This window comes from Drosophila albomicans, chromosome 2L (assembly GCF_009650485.2).
Source record: "Drosophila albomicans strain 15112-1751.03 chromosome 2L, ASM965048v2, whole genome shotgun sequence".
NCBI classification, from domain to species: Eukaryota; Metazoa; Arthropoda; class Insecta; order Diptera; family Drosophilidae; genus Drosophila; species Drosophila albomicans.
Window position 1 is genome coordinate 12,988,100 of NC_047628.2, and position 17,792 is coordinate 13,005,891.

At 36.2% G+C, this 17,792-nt stretch overlaps 1 protein-coding gene across 8 annotated transcripts in view; it reads left to right on the forward strand.

Annotated features, from left to right (window-relative positions):
• The window catches only part of LOC117563965 (dual specificity calcium/calmodulin-dependent 3',5'-cyclic nucleotide phosphodiesterase 1), a 99,176-nt gene that overhangs the window by 17,888 nt on the left and 63,496 nt on the right, over positions 1 to 17,792 (forward strand). For 2 of the 8 annotated variants that reach the window (XM_034242542.2, XM_034242545.2), the window contains exon 1: positions 11,573 to 11,931. The exons of 2 other annotated variants lie outside the window; for them this stretch is intronic. The gene's annotated coding sequence lies outside the window, so the exon portion shown is untranslated. Of the gene's footprint in view, positions 1 to 11,572; positions 11,932 to 17,792 lie in introns of those variants that run through there. 4 more of the 8 variants (XM_034242543.2, XM_034242544.2, XM_034242547.2 and 1 more) reach the window with 4 other exon arrangements.

A 17,792-nucleotide genomic window follows, 5' to 3' on the forward strand; every position in this document is an offset into this window, starting at 1 on the left:
ATTATTGAGCAGTTTGCATAATTAAAATTGAGCTATTGCAGATTTGCATGGCGATAGTTGCGAACAAAATAATTAAAAGAAAACTGCACAGACCTTGGAAAGAAATTCATAGTCGAACTTAATGAGAAGTGCAACTTTCAATTTAATATATACAAATTGAAATTATGCTGATATGATTCTAAGAATAATCTCAATTTTCACAATTTACGAATATCTCTTAGACAGCAAAGTTATTCAATATACTCTCTTCGTTAAGAAATTTTCATATAATATAAACATTTACGTAATCAATACCGAAATTACTCTGCAGATATTTCTAAACTCTTAGCTAAATACACCAATTAAAAATATTAAAGATACTTAAGAATTTACATGATTTATTTATCGAACTTCTTACTAAATACAAAAATTAATGTAATCAATACTAAATTTATTAGGCACAAAATATTAAGCTATAAACTTAACGCTCCAATTAAACATGTTAACAATGCTTAAGAATTTAAATGATTTAGACAATGTCAAATTAAACAATTATTTATGAGAACTAAATAATTGTAAAAGCATTTAGTATAATTAATTAGAATAAATCTATGCAGCACTAATATCATTACGTCTTAAGCCTGTTTGCCAGTCTTGTTAAATGAAAGCCTTAAAGCCTCAATTGCATTAAAGTTTGTTCAGTTGCTGTCAAAGTATGCGTGAGCCTCTCTGTGTGTGTGTGAGTGTAAGTGTGGGTGCGTGTATGTCTTTCATTTAGCTCTTAGCAGAGGCAAGTCAATCATGGACCACTTGACCACAAGCACTAAATCACTTTGAATGGGTCGCTGCTTGAGCCACAGAGAATGACAGAATTAGGGAGAGGGAGGGAGAGGGAGAGAGAGAGAGACTCAGATGGAGCCATTGCCTAAGGCTGGAAACAGAGCTTGATTGTAGCTTCGAGACAAAGACTGAGACTGTGACTGCGACTTCGACTCCTATTCTGTGGGCCTTACACACTTGTCAGCTGTTTATCTTGGGCGCAAGTGTTGGACAAGTGTTCGCTTGTACTTGGCAAATACAATATACATGCATATAATATAATATATATTGTAGATGTCTGCAATCTTTGGCATGTTTCAGCGATTCTGCATATTGACAGCGGCATTTACATAGCTTCCATATTCTTACACGCAGCAGCCTTCAAGTGTTTCCAAGTGGGCGTGGCAAAATCAATTGCACGCCATTTTAACTTGAAGCATTGACAGCACATTAACCCACAGACGACCCCTCGAAAAACACACCCAACACACACACACACACACACACACAACGAAATCTACATTTACAAAAGACGCATACATTATTTATTAGCATTTCTTCGTTCTTTTCGCTCCCAAGACAAATAAACGTGCAAACAATAAAAGCGAATTTTACGATAAACCGAATATTAAATATGCTACCATATTTGGATATACAAAAAACAATATTCTTCAAGCGAAATAAATAACTTGTTGAATATTTGCATTTAATTAAAAGTTCATTAACATGATTTATTTTGACCTTTAATAGATCTGTTCTGACAGCTAAGCTAAAAAGCCACATTAAACGTGGCAAAGTCCAGGCGTATTTTTGGATCTTCTTTTTATGCGGTTTCTCCTTACCTTGACAAAATTGTCTTGTACTTTAGTGAAAGTGTATAGGACACAAAAAAAAAATGCTGAAAGAGCTGCCCCCAAAAAAAGTGCTCAATCAGCATGGAGGGGATTGAATATGGAGAATATTGGAGAGAGAGTGGAGCACGATTAAATCGCTGACTGACTTGATTCCAACGCACGAATTGACACTTGAGATGGATTAGCATGCGACATGGGAAGGAAGGAGATACTTGGCTTCTTTTTCTTCAATATGGGCTTCTTCTTCCTGTTGAGGACTGGCTTTTGATAGGATACCAAGTACTGAGAACGTACCGAGAGAGATAATAAATCAATGTACTGACTAAACTTTACGCATAACTTTTTATGATGCTATCTAGGTCCATGTTTTTCTTCCCCCCAACTTTCTTTGCTGAAGCTTTGCTGTGGTCAAAGGGAAAATAAAGGAAAGAATTTTTGGTGGTCGCAGCTCGAGCGTTAAATTGGAACAGATGTTTCGCTGTCTGCGTTGCCATCGCCTCATTTAGGCACTTAAAACTAACCAAATTGCGTTGCGCTGTTTTTGTCTTGTTATCTTTCTCTCTGTCGTTGTCCCGTTGCCTCTGTTTCCACTTCCGTTTCCGGACAACGTTAACAAGCAACAACAACCATAATTTGGACTGTAATTTATGAATTATCAACAAAGACCGCAGCAAAGTTTTACATTCTGCAAGAGGTCTTTCTTCTTTTTAAATATTACAAGTATTAATCATAGTTGGCAACAATAAACCAAACATCGGTGCAGAGTTATATCTTTCAGCAACTGTCATTTTACGCGTTAACAGGCTAAAAGGAATCGCGTCCTTGTTTGTCTGTCGATTTCAGTGCTAGCGTATTTTTGGAAGGCAATGTTAAATGCTTTGTCGTACATCAAAATTATGTCATTATTTATTAATGAACTGTAAATGTGATGGATGTGTGTTGTTAAGCTGTCTGTGTATGTGTGTTATCCTTATGCCCCCTTATACATAGCTGAATTTACCTCACTTGACGTTAATATATAGACACTTTAAATGAGATTGCATGATATTTATTTAATTTGAAATGAGTGCTGCTCCCAGACCGTCAACCATACTTTAAGTACCTCTTATTTTCTATTCACATTTCACGTGCATTCCATCAACTTCCTCATTTTGATAAGCTCTCGCACAATATAAATGTGCCTTTTAATATAGAATACTCTCGCTCTCACTCTCTTTGTCTGCACACAGAATGAGCTTACGAAGTTATTAGGATTTCTTGTGAGCAAAACTAAAGTAGGAATTGACCCAGAAAGTTTTCTTTGACTGCAAAATGTATATTGTGTGTACGAAATATATATAATTTAGAAATTTAATTCATAGTGTTGCTTAAATTCAAATAATTTTCCATTTATTGTTACCTTATTTTATCTCAAAACTGTTCTTCTATTTAATTCAAAATGTTTCTTAAATTCAAGTAATTGTTAATGTGTATTTGCCTTATTTTATTATATAGTTTCATTTTCCTAAAAATAAACGAAATAAATTAAGATTTATGATATGAACTCTATTATTACAACACAATATTATTTAGTTACTTAAATAAATGTCAGAATTAATCATATCTCACATTTCCTTATTCCTTACTAAGTTATAAACATATAAGTTTGTCTACTTATATAGAGCATTATGTAGTTTGTCATTTTGTTTGTGTCATCTGCTGTTGTATTTTCACATTTCTCATTTTATGCACAACACAAAATAAATAGACGCTTTCTTGAGCTTTGTGCAAAGCAGATAAAAGTTAAAACAAGGATAAAAACCTGAACTGGCTTTTACTTAACAAACTGTGAATGCAACTCGAAATCCACGTTGCAATTCCAAGTGCAGCTGTTGCACAGCTGTTACAACAACAAACAAACAAATAAGCACAACCACAACACACACAGAGAACAGAGTCAAGTAAACGAAGCCACAGAGTGAACAAGAGAAATCGCATTCAACATTCAGTCAGTGTCAACGTCAACTTTAAACAATGCAACTAATTTGGTACTGAAACAAGAAGAAATTTATTCTTGTTACTTGCTCTGCCCAAACTCTCATTTGTTCGCAATTTGAGCGAATTAGGCAAATCATTAGAGATATACACAGAGAGAGGAGAACCGAAAGTAAAGAGTCTATGTGGGCGAAAAACTTTCATTAACAGCACCTGAGAGCATAGCTCATTATATATTTAGGAAAGCAGCGGGTTGGGATGAAAAAGTTCGCATTAAAAGTGCATTACAAAAAGCAGCTGCAAGAGATTTGCGGACCCAAACTCTCGAGTAACTAAAGCAGATTTCAACAACAATCTGGTTCCTGGGCGCTGCGATAAAAATCCTTTTCACTACTAATTAATTAAGTTGTGCGGAGAAGCGACAAGAGTGAAGAGTGTACGAGTGTTGTAGTTGTAGTAGTAGTAATATTAGTTGTTGAGAAGGCTGCTTTAAATTCAGGCAACGCATTCATTAAGCATACGCAGTGTGTGCAGTGTGTATTGTGGCACGTTGTTTAACATGATAACCGGCATCTTAACACCTGACATAATTAAACGTTTTGTCGTGCGATGTTGACGATGTTGACGCGCGTCAACTTCATAAGCGCGCGCTTGACCTTCGTGCAAGCAGAAACAATCTAAGGATGTACACACACACACACGCATACACACACACGTACTGAAAGGATACTAAAATGCGCTTATGAGTTTTGCGGTTGTCTTAGCAAGCAGCAGCATCCAACACAACACAACTTAAATATGCAAATATTTGCACAATGACTATATGTCTGAGCTGCAAGTTGGTGTGAGTGAGAGGCAGCCTAGTTGATGACACAACACTTGCAACACTTTGTCTCACACACACACAACCTCACACCCACTACAAAGGCACAACAGCACCCACAACACACAGCGAACTCAAGCAACCGCAGGCCTGTTTATTATTTGTGGTCTTATCCTTTTATGGCATTTTTGTGGCTTCATTTTCTCCACACACACACACACACACACGCACACAAAATTAAATTATAATATTATTACATTTTTTTATTTCCATTCATTATTTCTGATTTTTTCATTTACTTGCGTTATTAATAATATTTAACAGCAAGTGCAATATCAATTTAATGGCAACTTCCGTACTAAGCTTGTTTAATGGCTGCAATTAAGATTGTTCTTACATGCAGCTGTGCCTGGGCTTAGCTTTAGCTACTTAGTTTGAGTTTGTTTTTTGTTTTTTCTTTCTTATATTTGTATTCTACTCTCTTTTTATTTTTTGTTGGGCCCTTGCTCAAGGCCAAGCCTTATCGTTGTTATCAATGCGTCAAACAGTCTGGCTGATATCGTGCCAGAGAGAGAGAGAAAGTTACAAAGAGAGAGTGCCGAGGACAGCAAGCGGTGGCCTATTAGCATTCACTCTTAACTTTCACTTCAATTTGTGCTCTTTTCTTTAAACAATCTCTGTACTTTTTTAACAGAGCTTTTCACCATACAGCAGTTGCTTTAAGCTGTGGCTGAGCTTTTTTAGTTGATCCGCATAAAGATAGATGGCGCCAGTAAAAGCTTTACAGTGGCGTCCAATATGTTGGACTTTTGTTTGGGAGTGTTACCACAAAAAAATTGAACTTAACATTTGAAAAATGCTTTCGTTTGAGATTCATAAACATTCTGAAAGCTGAATCACATATTAAACTATTGTCTTAATTATTATTTATGGACTAAAGAAAATTCTTAAAATATATAGCAAAACTATTTTTTTTAAAGAGCAACCTTTATACCAATACTTTATTTATTTAGGGCATTTCAAGAATGAATTTAATAAAAATGAAATAGTAAATGTGTGATATTTTAATTATAAAACAGCAAACAAACTGTAAATTGTCGCTTAGTATATAATTTAGCGACAAATCCGCAATAATCTTTTTACAACCGCGCCTCTACTTCCTGTCAACTTTTCAATCTACTCACAAGATAGCAACACTCCTTCGAGCTGTTGTCACTGCATCGATTAAACCGTTAGTCGCATTAGCTGTCAGTGATCGGCAAACGTCAACTAGGCTTAACCGATGGCCAGACTGCGATATGGCAACGCTGGCTCATTAGGCAGCCAAAAACTGACCAAAAAAAAAAAAAACACGTTGAAAGTCGCTGTTGGTCACAATTTGTATCGCTCGTTGATCGGTGCGTTTATTGAGGCGAATTTAATTGGCACAGGTAAACAGTCAGTCAAAGTCAAAGCTCCAAATGTTGTGCTACAATCCACCCCCGTCCCTCCTATGCCACTCACATCACCTCCCACTTTTGCCGCCCACTCGCAACACGCGCTACGCGGCGTGTTTTCTTGGCTGCCATAAAAGTAACAACAAGTTAAACGGCCGCCCGCCGTTCACAGATCCCCACAGACGACGTCATATGCACACCCCTCCTCCTCAACACTTCACCCCTCATAGACCAACTCTCCTTTATGTATTTAGTTTGACCGTTCATACGTTCGTTCGTTTCGTTGATCTGCGCATGCGTGGCGCGCATATTTCATGGCAAGGCGATAATTAATGCAACCCAAAACTGAAATACAAAGTGTCTCTTATTGTTGTTGTTGTTGTTGTTGTTCGTTGTTCGTTGTTTTTATTTGTTGTTTGTTGCTGTCGTTGCCCAAAATTTTTATATTAAATTTGTTTGTTTTTCATACGCTGCATTCATAAAGTGCTTTGCTCGAGCATATTGTATTTTTAATGGGATTTGAAGTAGAGATCAAAGTGATTTTGACTAATAAATGTAAATTGTTCTCGTGCACCAAATTAGTAGAGTATACACACTTTTGTACTTAATACATAAAATAAGTTAATACATACTATAGTATGAATGAGTTAATAATTGCTACAAATAAAAGAGTAAAAGAAAATACTTTGTGAAAGAATGTCATTGATTTTTTATATCTTAAATTTGTGAAGTTTTATAATTGTATGAATAATGTGATTATTTCTGATAGGGTGCATGAACTATACCACAAAATAATAAAGTAATAATTTCTTTCTCAAATATTTCTCCCCTGGACAAGAATTGAAATTTTATTTCAATACTATAAATTTAAATAAATTATAAATGGGTAATATTTAAGCGGTTGTGTAAACTACATTTAGAATTTAATGAAATATACTTTTACCAAAGTATAAAATGAAATTTAAACTTCTTAAATAATCTCAGCTTAAACCAAAATTTAAATTTAATCCCCACTCAGTGTGTTTTCCCAAATGTACTTTTAATGCATTCACTAGTCGCAGTTAGTTAGTTAGTTAAACACGTCATGTTGATTTGGCTTGGCTCACGCGCTTGATTGCACAGGAATCTGTCAGCAGGTTTTTGATGTCGACGCTTGGTCAGATCGATCGATAGACCACAAGTCTTTGCTGTTCTCTCTCTCATTATCAATCAGCTTTACTCTCTCATATTTACCACACTTCTCAGCTCTTTTAATAGCTCACTCTCTCTCTCTCTCTCTCTCTCTGTCGGTGTGCAGTGGATGATTTATTGCCAGTCGCCTAGTTTGGCATTTGACGCATTTGTGCAACATGCGTTTTGACATTCAGCGCTGATTTGTGTGAAATTGGTAAACGACAAACAAGAAAAAATTGTATTTACCAAGTGTTGCCTGGGCATGTTCGCTTAATTAGATTCAATTTTTGAAATTTAGTTACAAATGCAGATGCAGATTTTTGATTTATTAATAACAGTGATTAAATGCCGGTCTGGCGACGCTTTTGCAGCTTTGCACCGAATTTGTCGCTGGCGCCTGCGGCTTATTTGCGTGTCTTTATCTCGGCTATATTTGCAAAGTCGACCCTGTGCGTGACACGCAATGCCAAGCCCCCCAATGGCTGAGAATCGAGCGCTGTTTGTCCAGTTTTTGGGGCAGCAACGAGGCAGCGAGGCAGCCAGTCAGCCAAGCAGGCAACTAATAGGCAAGCTGGGCAACTCAAAACAGCTTGGTCAACTGGCTGCAGTTTGTGGCAGCCACAGAAGTTAAACGACGCTTAAACAGTGCACATGCCACAAGCACAAACCTTAGCTGCACAGACAAAGTTATACAGATAGTAGTAGTGCTTCCCACGTATCCTTTGATAAAGTGACCAAACATTGCACAGGTGAGTCGTCCAATTAATTCGTTGTTGTTGTTGTTGCCCGGAACATTGCTGCGTATGTTGCCCAATTAGCATTTGACTAATTGTTACTGCAGGTCCATTAGATAATCAGAGCTCTAATTGTATTGCCCAGCAGACATGGAACTCTCTATCTATCACGGATACAGACATACAGACAACTATGTCTTCCTGGCGCATTGCCATAAACATTTTGCTGCCATACTTGCTGCTCAACGTTGCGTATGAGTAATATTTACAATTAGTACTGAGCTGTAAATTGCATTACGTTGCGCCCAAGTTCCGTCGAACAAAATATTGTACGTAAACTTAATTACTGTGTGCAGTGAACATCAACTACAAATATTTCACATTTCATTCATATTTCATAGCTAAAGTCATTCTCACAAAATTGAATTCACATTTGCCAACACTCACAAAACTGTGCAAAATTGTGTATCAAAATGGTGAATTTATATTTTCGCATTTGAATTTGCATTTGAGTTTCAGATTGAGTTTCGAATTTGACATTTCGCCCACAGTCGATCGCCTGCAGAGGCAACTTCATTAGCCCAATTATGCTGTCAAACAAGCTGGGTAAAAAGTTATTTTTGCATTCAAGCAAAACAATTTGCAAACGTTTCTCAAGAAATCTAATATATGAATTGTGGGATTTTTTGCTTTGTAAATGCATTTTAGATTTGCTTAGACACAGCAAGCAAATTGCTATGTTGTTTTAAAATCTTTCAAAAATAAATAAAATCTAATTGTTTAAAACACACTAGAGCTCAATTTTCTTGTGTTTCAATTAGTTATTAGGCTCAAGTTTCCTTAACTTTAATTGATTCGCTTTATCTAAACGAAACAAGCTTGAGTTTCAGTCAATCATTTGAAAGACTCTAATAATCATCACAAAAGATTTTGCTTGTTTTCAAGGTTCTCTGCCATCTTGCCACCTACTCATACTTCCTGTCTACTCAGTAGTACACTTGAGCACACAATCTGACAGTGTATTGAAGCGTGCCATTGAGTACACAACAAAGTGATGATCTGATGTAGAGAATACCTGAAGTAAAGCGAATTTAATTTTGTGGAGAAATTGAAAATATCTTTATAAACAAAAAAGAGCTCACTCGACTGTGAGGTATTACTATTAAAATTTACTCAATTAATATACCAAAACATACTGAAATGTGTTAAAATCTATATTTGATATATCGATGTACTGTTACATATATACCATAAAGTACATAATTTACCAAATTGTTAACCAAAGTTACTTAAATTCGGTTTCTTAAATAATAATAATTGTTAACCAAAGTTACTTAAATTCGGCTTCTTAAATAACTTCTAAGATAACCCAAGATTAGATGGATATACTGTTACAATTGAAATATACCATAGTATACAAAATAAACCAAATTGTCAATCACAGATCCTAAAATAACTTCTGAAATTACCCATTTGTTTTAAAATTAAATATTTGTTAGATATTATTCCTAACAATTGTAATCACTCCAAATTAATTAATATTTAATGGATTTCATTATGAATCTATTGTGATTGCTAATAAGCAATTGAAGCTTCACAAAGTCTCTTAACTAAGAGTGTTCCCAGAAACGCTGAGCTGCGAAAAACGCTTTGTTTTTCATGCCTGGCTTGGATTTATCTGTAGCACACTTTGAGGCGTTGCTTAAGCGGATTTTACATTGTTGTAAAAATTTAACATAAACACAGTGCACACTCACAAGGATAGCCCAAGACAGTTGTAGCTCGTCATCGTCATCGTCGTCATCATTGTGATGATGATGGTCTCATCTTTGCTTCAATTAATGCTAATGGGTTGCCTCTTGAGCCGCCGCAGCTTTTGTGTGCATTTAATGAGCTCGCCGAGCCATGCCCACAATTAATGAGAGCTTTAGCCGACGCCCCCAGAGCACCTAACAGGGCTAACACACACACACACACACTCTGGGGAGAACAGGGCTAGCTTCAATGTTTATTTTTGGGCATGGGGTAAGTCTCAACCACCCCCGTGTAAGGCAAATACCTGAAAATATCCTACGGAAATAAAAAATAAAGATGAGAGACCGAGTGAGCGCTAAAGATAAAAACACTTGTTCAACTTAAGGAAAACAGCAGTTGAAAATTGCTGTCGCTCACGTTGTTGCTGTTGCTGTTGCTTCTTTGGGTCGCCCCCTAAAGTTATTTTTTTCTTTCATTTTTACATATTTATTCCTATATTCGTTCGTTTGTACTTATGCGCAAGTATGTGTGCGGTTGGGTCGTCCTTCCAAAAATTCTGCTTTTCATTTGTTTTGTTCGGTGTATTAGCGCCAACAAAAGCAGCAAGAGCAACAGCAACAGCAACAAAGGGCCACAAACCACAAAAAGTGGGTGGCAACCTGTTGAAGTTCCCAGACTGAGGCGCCAAAAAGTAAACAACAAAAACAAACGCTCCGAAAAGCAGCAGAGAGAGAAAGAGACATCGAGATAGAGAGAGAGAACAGAAGAGAATGAGAGCGTATGTTAGCTCTGAGAGCAACTTCAACTGCAAGTGCTGCAAATAGCGGGAAATCGCTTTTAGTTAAGACCACAGAAAAGTTTGCGGCACACGCTGGCAGCATGTCAAAAGCTTACGGAGCGTAAAGCTCAACAATGCACAAGGTGCTAATTTTAGATACAGGTTATAAGGCGTGATAAAAATGCCCAGGCCACAGATATCACATAAAAATGATTCTATTAGAAATACGGATTGAATTATTGATAGTATAGTAGATAAAAATGCAGATATTTTTAGCAATGAGTAGACAAAGAAAATGCTATCACCTAATATAATAATAAATCAATGGCAAAGCAATCATTAAACATGATATAAACATAAATTCATTTGTATGTGACTTTGTGTCTAAAATGTTATAGTTCTAATAAAACAACTATTAATTGTTATAAACATAAATTCATTTCACTTAATTTGGATTTTATTTGAATGCTTTTTAAATTTTAAATATAAACGAAAAACATCTATTAATTGTTAAAAATAAAATTCATTTAAATAAGAATTTAAATGAATAATATTGGAAATTTATTTTGTTACCTAAAATTTCACAGATATCGTAAACAATAATTATTTCATTTCATTTTAAAATATTACGAAAAATCGTATATATAAAAACTAAAACAATTATTTAAATGAACACCATACATTAAAAAGCATTAAATTTAAATATGAGTATATTAAACCGATATGAACTTGATGACATTTATAACTAGTTATAACTAGTTACTCACAGCTTTTATCCTTAGTCAACATCAAAAGCTAAAAGGCAAAAGGTATAAAACTTGGCAATGTCAAAAGCTTTTACACAGGGAAATTTGTGTGATGAAAATGTGTTGACAGCAGCTTTTCGGCATTTAGCACACACTCCTTCTCGCTTTTCTCTCTCTCTGTCTCTGTCTCCATCTCTTTGCAGATGTCTCTCTGCGGCAGGTTTTCCGCGCGCAGATTGAGAGCTTTGCTTTTGGACGGGTTATGGTGTGTGCTGTTGTTGTTGTTTTTTTTTTTTTGGTGGGATGTTAATGCTCTGCTCTGGCGCTGTCGCTGTCGCTGTCTCAGTCTCGGTGTCTCTGTGCAGTGCAAGTGCGAGAGTCTCGATATCTGTTGTCTCTGTGATTCTATATGCCCACAAGTGGCCCGCTGCTGCTGCCGCCGCCGCTGCTGCTGCTGCTGCTGTTGGCGTCGACGTTGTCGTAACTCCGAAAAATCCAGTTCCAGTTTATCCCCAGCAGGCAGCATGTGCGGACGTCGTTGTCGTCGTCGTCGTGGTTGTTGTCATTGTCGTCGTTGTCGTTGTCATAGTCGGTCTCGTCTCGTCGTCGCTGCTGCTGTTTCTGCTGCTGCTCTTATCGTAGTCGCGTCTTCTGCTTAGGCAGCATCAATTGGCCGCCGCGATTATTAGTTGTCTATAAAAGCGCAGATCGAATATCGTCGCGATCAACAATCGATAAACTGCAAAACAGAAGCTGTTTTGTTTGCTGTGCAGTGCAGAAATCGCATTCACATTTGTAATGCAAATCACAACGAAATCGTAATCACATCTCAACATCGAAATCGAATCGCAATTCAATGTGTACGAGTGTATTTAATATCCAACTGATTTATAATTTTTTTGTTGTATCCATTTACATTATTCATCGACATCCATCATTAATGCGATATCAAAATAAAAACGTATGCAGAATAAAAGCAAATATATACAGAAAATGAACTGAACTGTTATCTCATTATCAGAGTTTCCCACACCTTGTTCTCTGCAATTGCTGTTCTTGTTGATTAGTTATATACATTATTCCTTTCTGTTGTTGTTTATCGCTGGATTGTTGTCTATGGTTACCTTTTATGAGTCCGCGCCCATATTTTTCGGCCTCACAACTTATGTGCAATGCAAGCGTGAAACACGCGAGAGCCCCCCAAAAAAAAAATGTAAAAAAAAAATCAAAAACAAATCATGCAAGTTGTCAAAATAAAGAAACTTTCAAAAAGTTCTCACACAAAATTGTTGTTCATCAATTTCGTATTTGTTGGCTGATAAATGCTGCGCTTTATTTGCCATCAGCGTAATAATGATTTGAGAACCAGATTCGAGTGTGAGATATTATCAAAATTGCTAATTAAATTAATGGATGTTTGAGCATTGCTCATACGCCGCATGGCACGCATATTGTTCATTCGCCGCGTTTGCCTGCTGTCAATCCATAATAATTATTTCCCCTCCCCCCATCCACCATCCACCATTCAAGACAGCCGATTTGGCTCATTTGACGTCATTATATTTTGCATATACATATATATTTGTATTTTGCCCAAATACTGAAAGCCATCAAATCAATTTGGCACTTGTCGCTCCATCAAAATGTATACAAATGATTAACATCGATTTACAACTGATTTTTATATGCACGTATTTACAAATCCGCGACGTCTGGCCGCCTGCGGGCTGCGAACTGCGGCCCCCTCGTCAAATCATAAATGTTCAACAGTTTAATGTAAAATCTCATAAAAATGAATACAGAGTAACCCAAGTATTCAGTACAACGAGTACTGCGCATTAAGAGGGGAGTTCGCCGTATATTTTATCGCATAATTTGCAGCGTACGTGTTTCTATTGCCAAAAAAAAACACATACACGCATATAATTTTTATACTTATGTATATTTGCTGCAGGCGATAAAAAAAAAAGAAACAAAAAAGGGAAGACAGTGCGAAAGAGATGGCGAGAGAGCGTCACACGCGACTGAAACTTCCTCGTAGCGGCGATAAAACCAATTGCCCCGATCTGATATATGTATCATATAGGATTGAGCGAATTTCACATTACTCCATTAAGCAAATCATTGCACACATTTTTCGGCAACGCCAATAAACCTGTCAATGATTCAAACGTAGATATGCGTGCAGTTTAGAAACGATCGAGTTTGTTGAACTTGCAGATACCACGCACATAATTAAAGAGCTGTAACGGTTGCTACATTTCAGTTTATTTTATTTTATTGGTTTTAATTCAATTAAATGCGAATTCATTTAGACAACAAATAAGCAAATTGAGCAATTAAAAGAATAGATTTTAAAACCGCAGACATTTGGCCAACGGAAATGAGCTCATCAATACATATAATATTTATTAAAATTATTATTGGCGCATCAATATAAAAACATTTCAAGTATTTTTAATTATTCTTCTGCCCGCAAGTATTACACTAATTATAAAAATCCCTATAAAAGTTTACAAAGTTGTGTGTGGCTGACCGTTCGTATACTTAATGGCCACTGGCACGTAAGCAAATAAATGTTAAATATTGGTATAAATGTTGCGCTGCATTTGACGCAAATTGTTTATACAAATCTCAAATTGTTGCTGTTGCTGTGCGCTACATTTCGCTCAGCATTTATTTTTTTCGCTCGCTCAAATGCAAACAAAACTAACAAAAACTACACCAGAGAAACAACAACAACAATAACAACTTCAAACGCTGATCAAAGCTAACTGCGCACCGGACGCACACGCCTCAGTCGACGTCAGCAGCAACAGCGACGCTGGCGCCAACGGCGACGTCAACAACCAAAAAAAAAAAAAATGTTGTAGTTGGCCTCAAACGAAATGCCGAAATTCACAACATTTGCATGCAGCCACACACACCTAACGGATGCAGCAACAACAACAAAAATACAAAGATACAAAATGTTTATATCTTTTACGCCGCGGCGCACGTTTTAAATGTTGCGACGTCAGAAGTCCAAAACGAGAAAAATTAATATAGAAAAAATGAAATTAAAAATAAGTAAAATGAAAAAAAAAAAAACAATTTTGTTAATTGCTCGCATGGCAATTGTCAACTCGCTGGCCAACACACACACACACACATACACACACTCGCGTACACACGCCTCCCCGCCACAACACTTGTAATCCCTCTACGCACAGCGCACACAAAAGCTGAAACTCGAGTCTCAAATATATTTTGTTGTGAGTGTGCTGCGATTGCATTTGCAAAAATTTGTCAGTCCGTCTGTCCGTTTTGGTATTTGTAGTTACGTGTAGTTGTTGCTGTAGTGTTGTGTTGTCTATTTCTAATTTGGACTATTGTTAGATGGCGATTCAGTTAGGCAGCTGCCAGTTTGAGATGCGTAGCAATCTATGAACATGTTGTGGAGATTTTAAAGTATCTTTGAAGTGTTTCGACGACGACAACTACGACAACATTTTCAAGTGTTTTTCCTTTTTTTTTTGTCGTGTGTGGCACTGAGCTCTAAGCTCAAGCAGCTAATTGACAAGCCCAGGGGATCAATTAAACCCAGATCGCGTACTAGGCATTTCACGTTTAGGCTCAGAGAGATCTCGTCAATTATTGTACACATACACACAGAGAGATATTCAAGTCGACTCGCAGCAATGCAATTGCCCGATTTTGGTTACCCTTTTGCGTGTTTGCAGTTTCATGTTCAACGACAACAACTACGCAAAAAAATGCCAAAAATGTTTAACCTACATTTAAAAATTATGAGCTAAAATTGCCAACTGCAAGATACAAGACACAAAATAACAAAAACTCATTAAATTTTATGCCGCATCCGTACGATGCAAGCAACAATAACATAACATAAAGATACGCGCACCAAAAGATACACAATAACAACAATGTATCGAGAATTGGGGGCTCCATCAATTTTCAATGCCCATCAGCAGGCGATGCGTCGGCAGGCGGCCCAAAAACTGAACTCGTTTCATCCTGGACACAACGCAACACAACCAACACAGCCACAAAACGGGACAACGGAACCAACCAGACAACAGGACAAACAGACAACGGAGATAGCCGGACAGACCGACAGACGACAGACAGACAGAGGCAGAGGCCGAGTCAGAGGCACAAGCAATTTAATTAAATGCATTTTAAGCTTCTTTTTTTTGCGGCCACTGTCGCGTTTTCTTCATTTCATTCCACTTGCAGCGAGTCTCTTGAATGCAGCAACTCATTGGCAGCTGATGACAAAGAAAACAGAAAAGACAAAATTTAAGTTGAGAGTGTTTTTCTTTAATTTTGTGGAGCTATAAAACAAAATATTTGAAAATTTCTTTTAAAGCTGAGAAGTACTGTTTGATTTAACACATGCGTGAAACCAGTCTTTAAAAAATCCATAAAATAGTAATCTTTGGTACTGATACCAAGATTTTGGACAATACATAAAATTTAAAATATTTAGCAGCTTCTTCTTAAGTAAATATTTCTTAAAGATGTTCTTTGTAATATATTTAATTCAATTTATAAAAAGAAGCTGTTCAGTCTACGTAATTTCATGAATCAAATTAAAATATTCTATAGAAGTATTTCAGCACACTTGTAACCGAATGTTTTATTTGTTAATTAAAGTATAAGTATTTTAAACACCGTTTATATGCAGGCTAATATTTTATACTTACTACTTATAACAAATATGTTGAAAATACTTCTACTTCAGTTTAATTTTTTTAATTTGATTAATGTTTATATCATCTCCCTCTTTCGCAACAACTCAATTCCAATCATCTAGAGTATTGAATTGATCGACTTGCCATAGCTGCGCTCCAAATCGCTCGCATTGTCATATCTCCATCGCCTTTTGGTCAAGTGCAAGGCACTCAAGAAATCACCCAAAAGCAAAGATAAAAAAAATATATGTATATGAAAAGAAATGAAATGTTCAAACCAGTTTTGTGTGTGCTGATGACACCCGAAAAGAAGCCGATTGGCGGTCTCAATAATTTTTATCTCATTCTTTTTGTATTTTTGGTTTTTTGTTGTGCTGATGTTTTTGGGCGAGACCACTCGCAGTGTGCTTTCAGAAATGTCTTAAATGATGTTAACGATGCCCTTTGGGTGTTAATTACAAGTACGATTTAATCTGGACAATCGACTGTCATTAACTGTAGCTGAATGATCCGCAAATGTGCTAATGAAACTGACAGACCTTGAAATCTCAAACAACAACAACGGCATATTCGCATGGAAAATTTGTGAAAAATGTTGTGTTGAGAGACGATGCAGAGATTCATTGATTCAATTAGCCTGTCACAACAGCTTTTTACTACACAAACAGGCCGAATGTCGCCCCATATTCACAGATATTAAAAAGAAATAGCAAAATGAAAGAAGATAAAAAAAAAAACACAAGTTGTTTATAGATAAATATAGACGCAAGAGAGAGAGGCGCGTATTAGTCTGAGAAGCAAAAAGAAAAACAGCTGAACTTTTCATTTATTTATTTTCTTCTTTTTCTTTCGTTGCCCACAAAAAGCACAAAACACAAAAGCCAAAAACCAACAGCAGTTTGTTTGGGTTGCCAGAGGCTTCGTGTGTCTCTCTTTCTCTCTGATGTGAGGGAGGCAGTGTTTTGGCCAATGTTCGGAAAATTCACTCAAAAATTAAACGCGCGAGCAATTTAATCTGTTCTTTCACCTCTCCTCCCGCAATTCTTGGTATTGTTGTTTGCTTGTTTTTGCTTGTTCTGGGTGTAAATGCGGCGGCTTTTGTTTCTGTTGTTGTTTCTCTGTTTCTGTTTCTGTTGCCGCATTGTGTGAATGTGTGTGTGTGTGTGTGTGTGTATTGTGCCCGCTTATTCCTTGCCTTTGTTTGTGGGCAGAGGAGCAATCGAAATGAGTGACAGCATAACTGACTACTATAAAAATTAAACGCCACTTTGAGCAAATTTGATTGACTGACACAAAGCCTTGCCAATTTGGGCAGGTGTCACCAGGATTCAGATCGAAATGTAGTTACTCGACGGCTGCCTGCATTTTTTCGATTTCATTTCACACAAAAAAAAGGGTGACATTTTAAGCCATATGTCAGCAAAAAAGGCAGCCTGCATTTATATAATTTTATGGCTCTTAAAAAATAAAAATATGGAAGACGTATTAACCGAACTGAATATGCTCGACACTCATATACCCGCTATTTGCTACATTGATAAAGTCCTATATTAAAAACATACCATAGACTTTGGGTAGCGTACTTAATATGAATAATTGAAAAGATATATTTAGTAATAAACTCAATTGCAATTCATAAATTACGCAATTGCTATTAAAAAGTATTAATGTGTCAACATAAAAGTAAATATAAAGAGACAATAAAATTTAGAGAATAAAATTCAGAAAAACTTTGTTTTTAAAATAAATAAAATAAAATAAATAAATATCATTACAATTCAAAGTTCCGTTTAAGTGGACACCCTTCACGTTATATTACAAAAAAAAAAAAATAATAATAAACATTTATATTTCATACGTTTTTTTATAAAACTACAAATCATTACAGTTGAAATGTTTCTCTTCAATTAAAACAAACAAAATAAACAAATAAATTATTTTTCATACGTTTTTAAATACAAATAAAAGCCATTGGCGTTAAGAATTAAGTTTACAAGTTAAAAATAAAACTCATTATAGTTCAG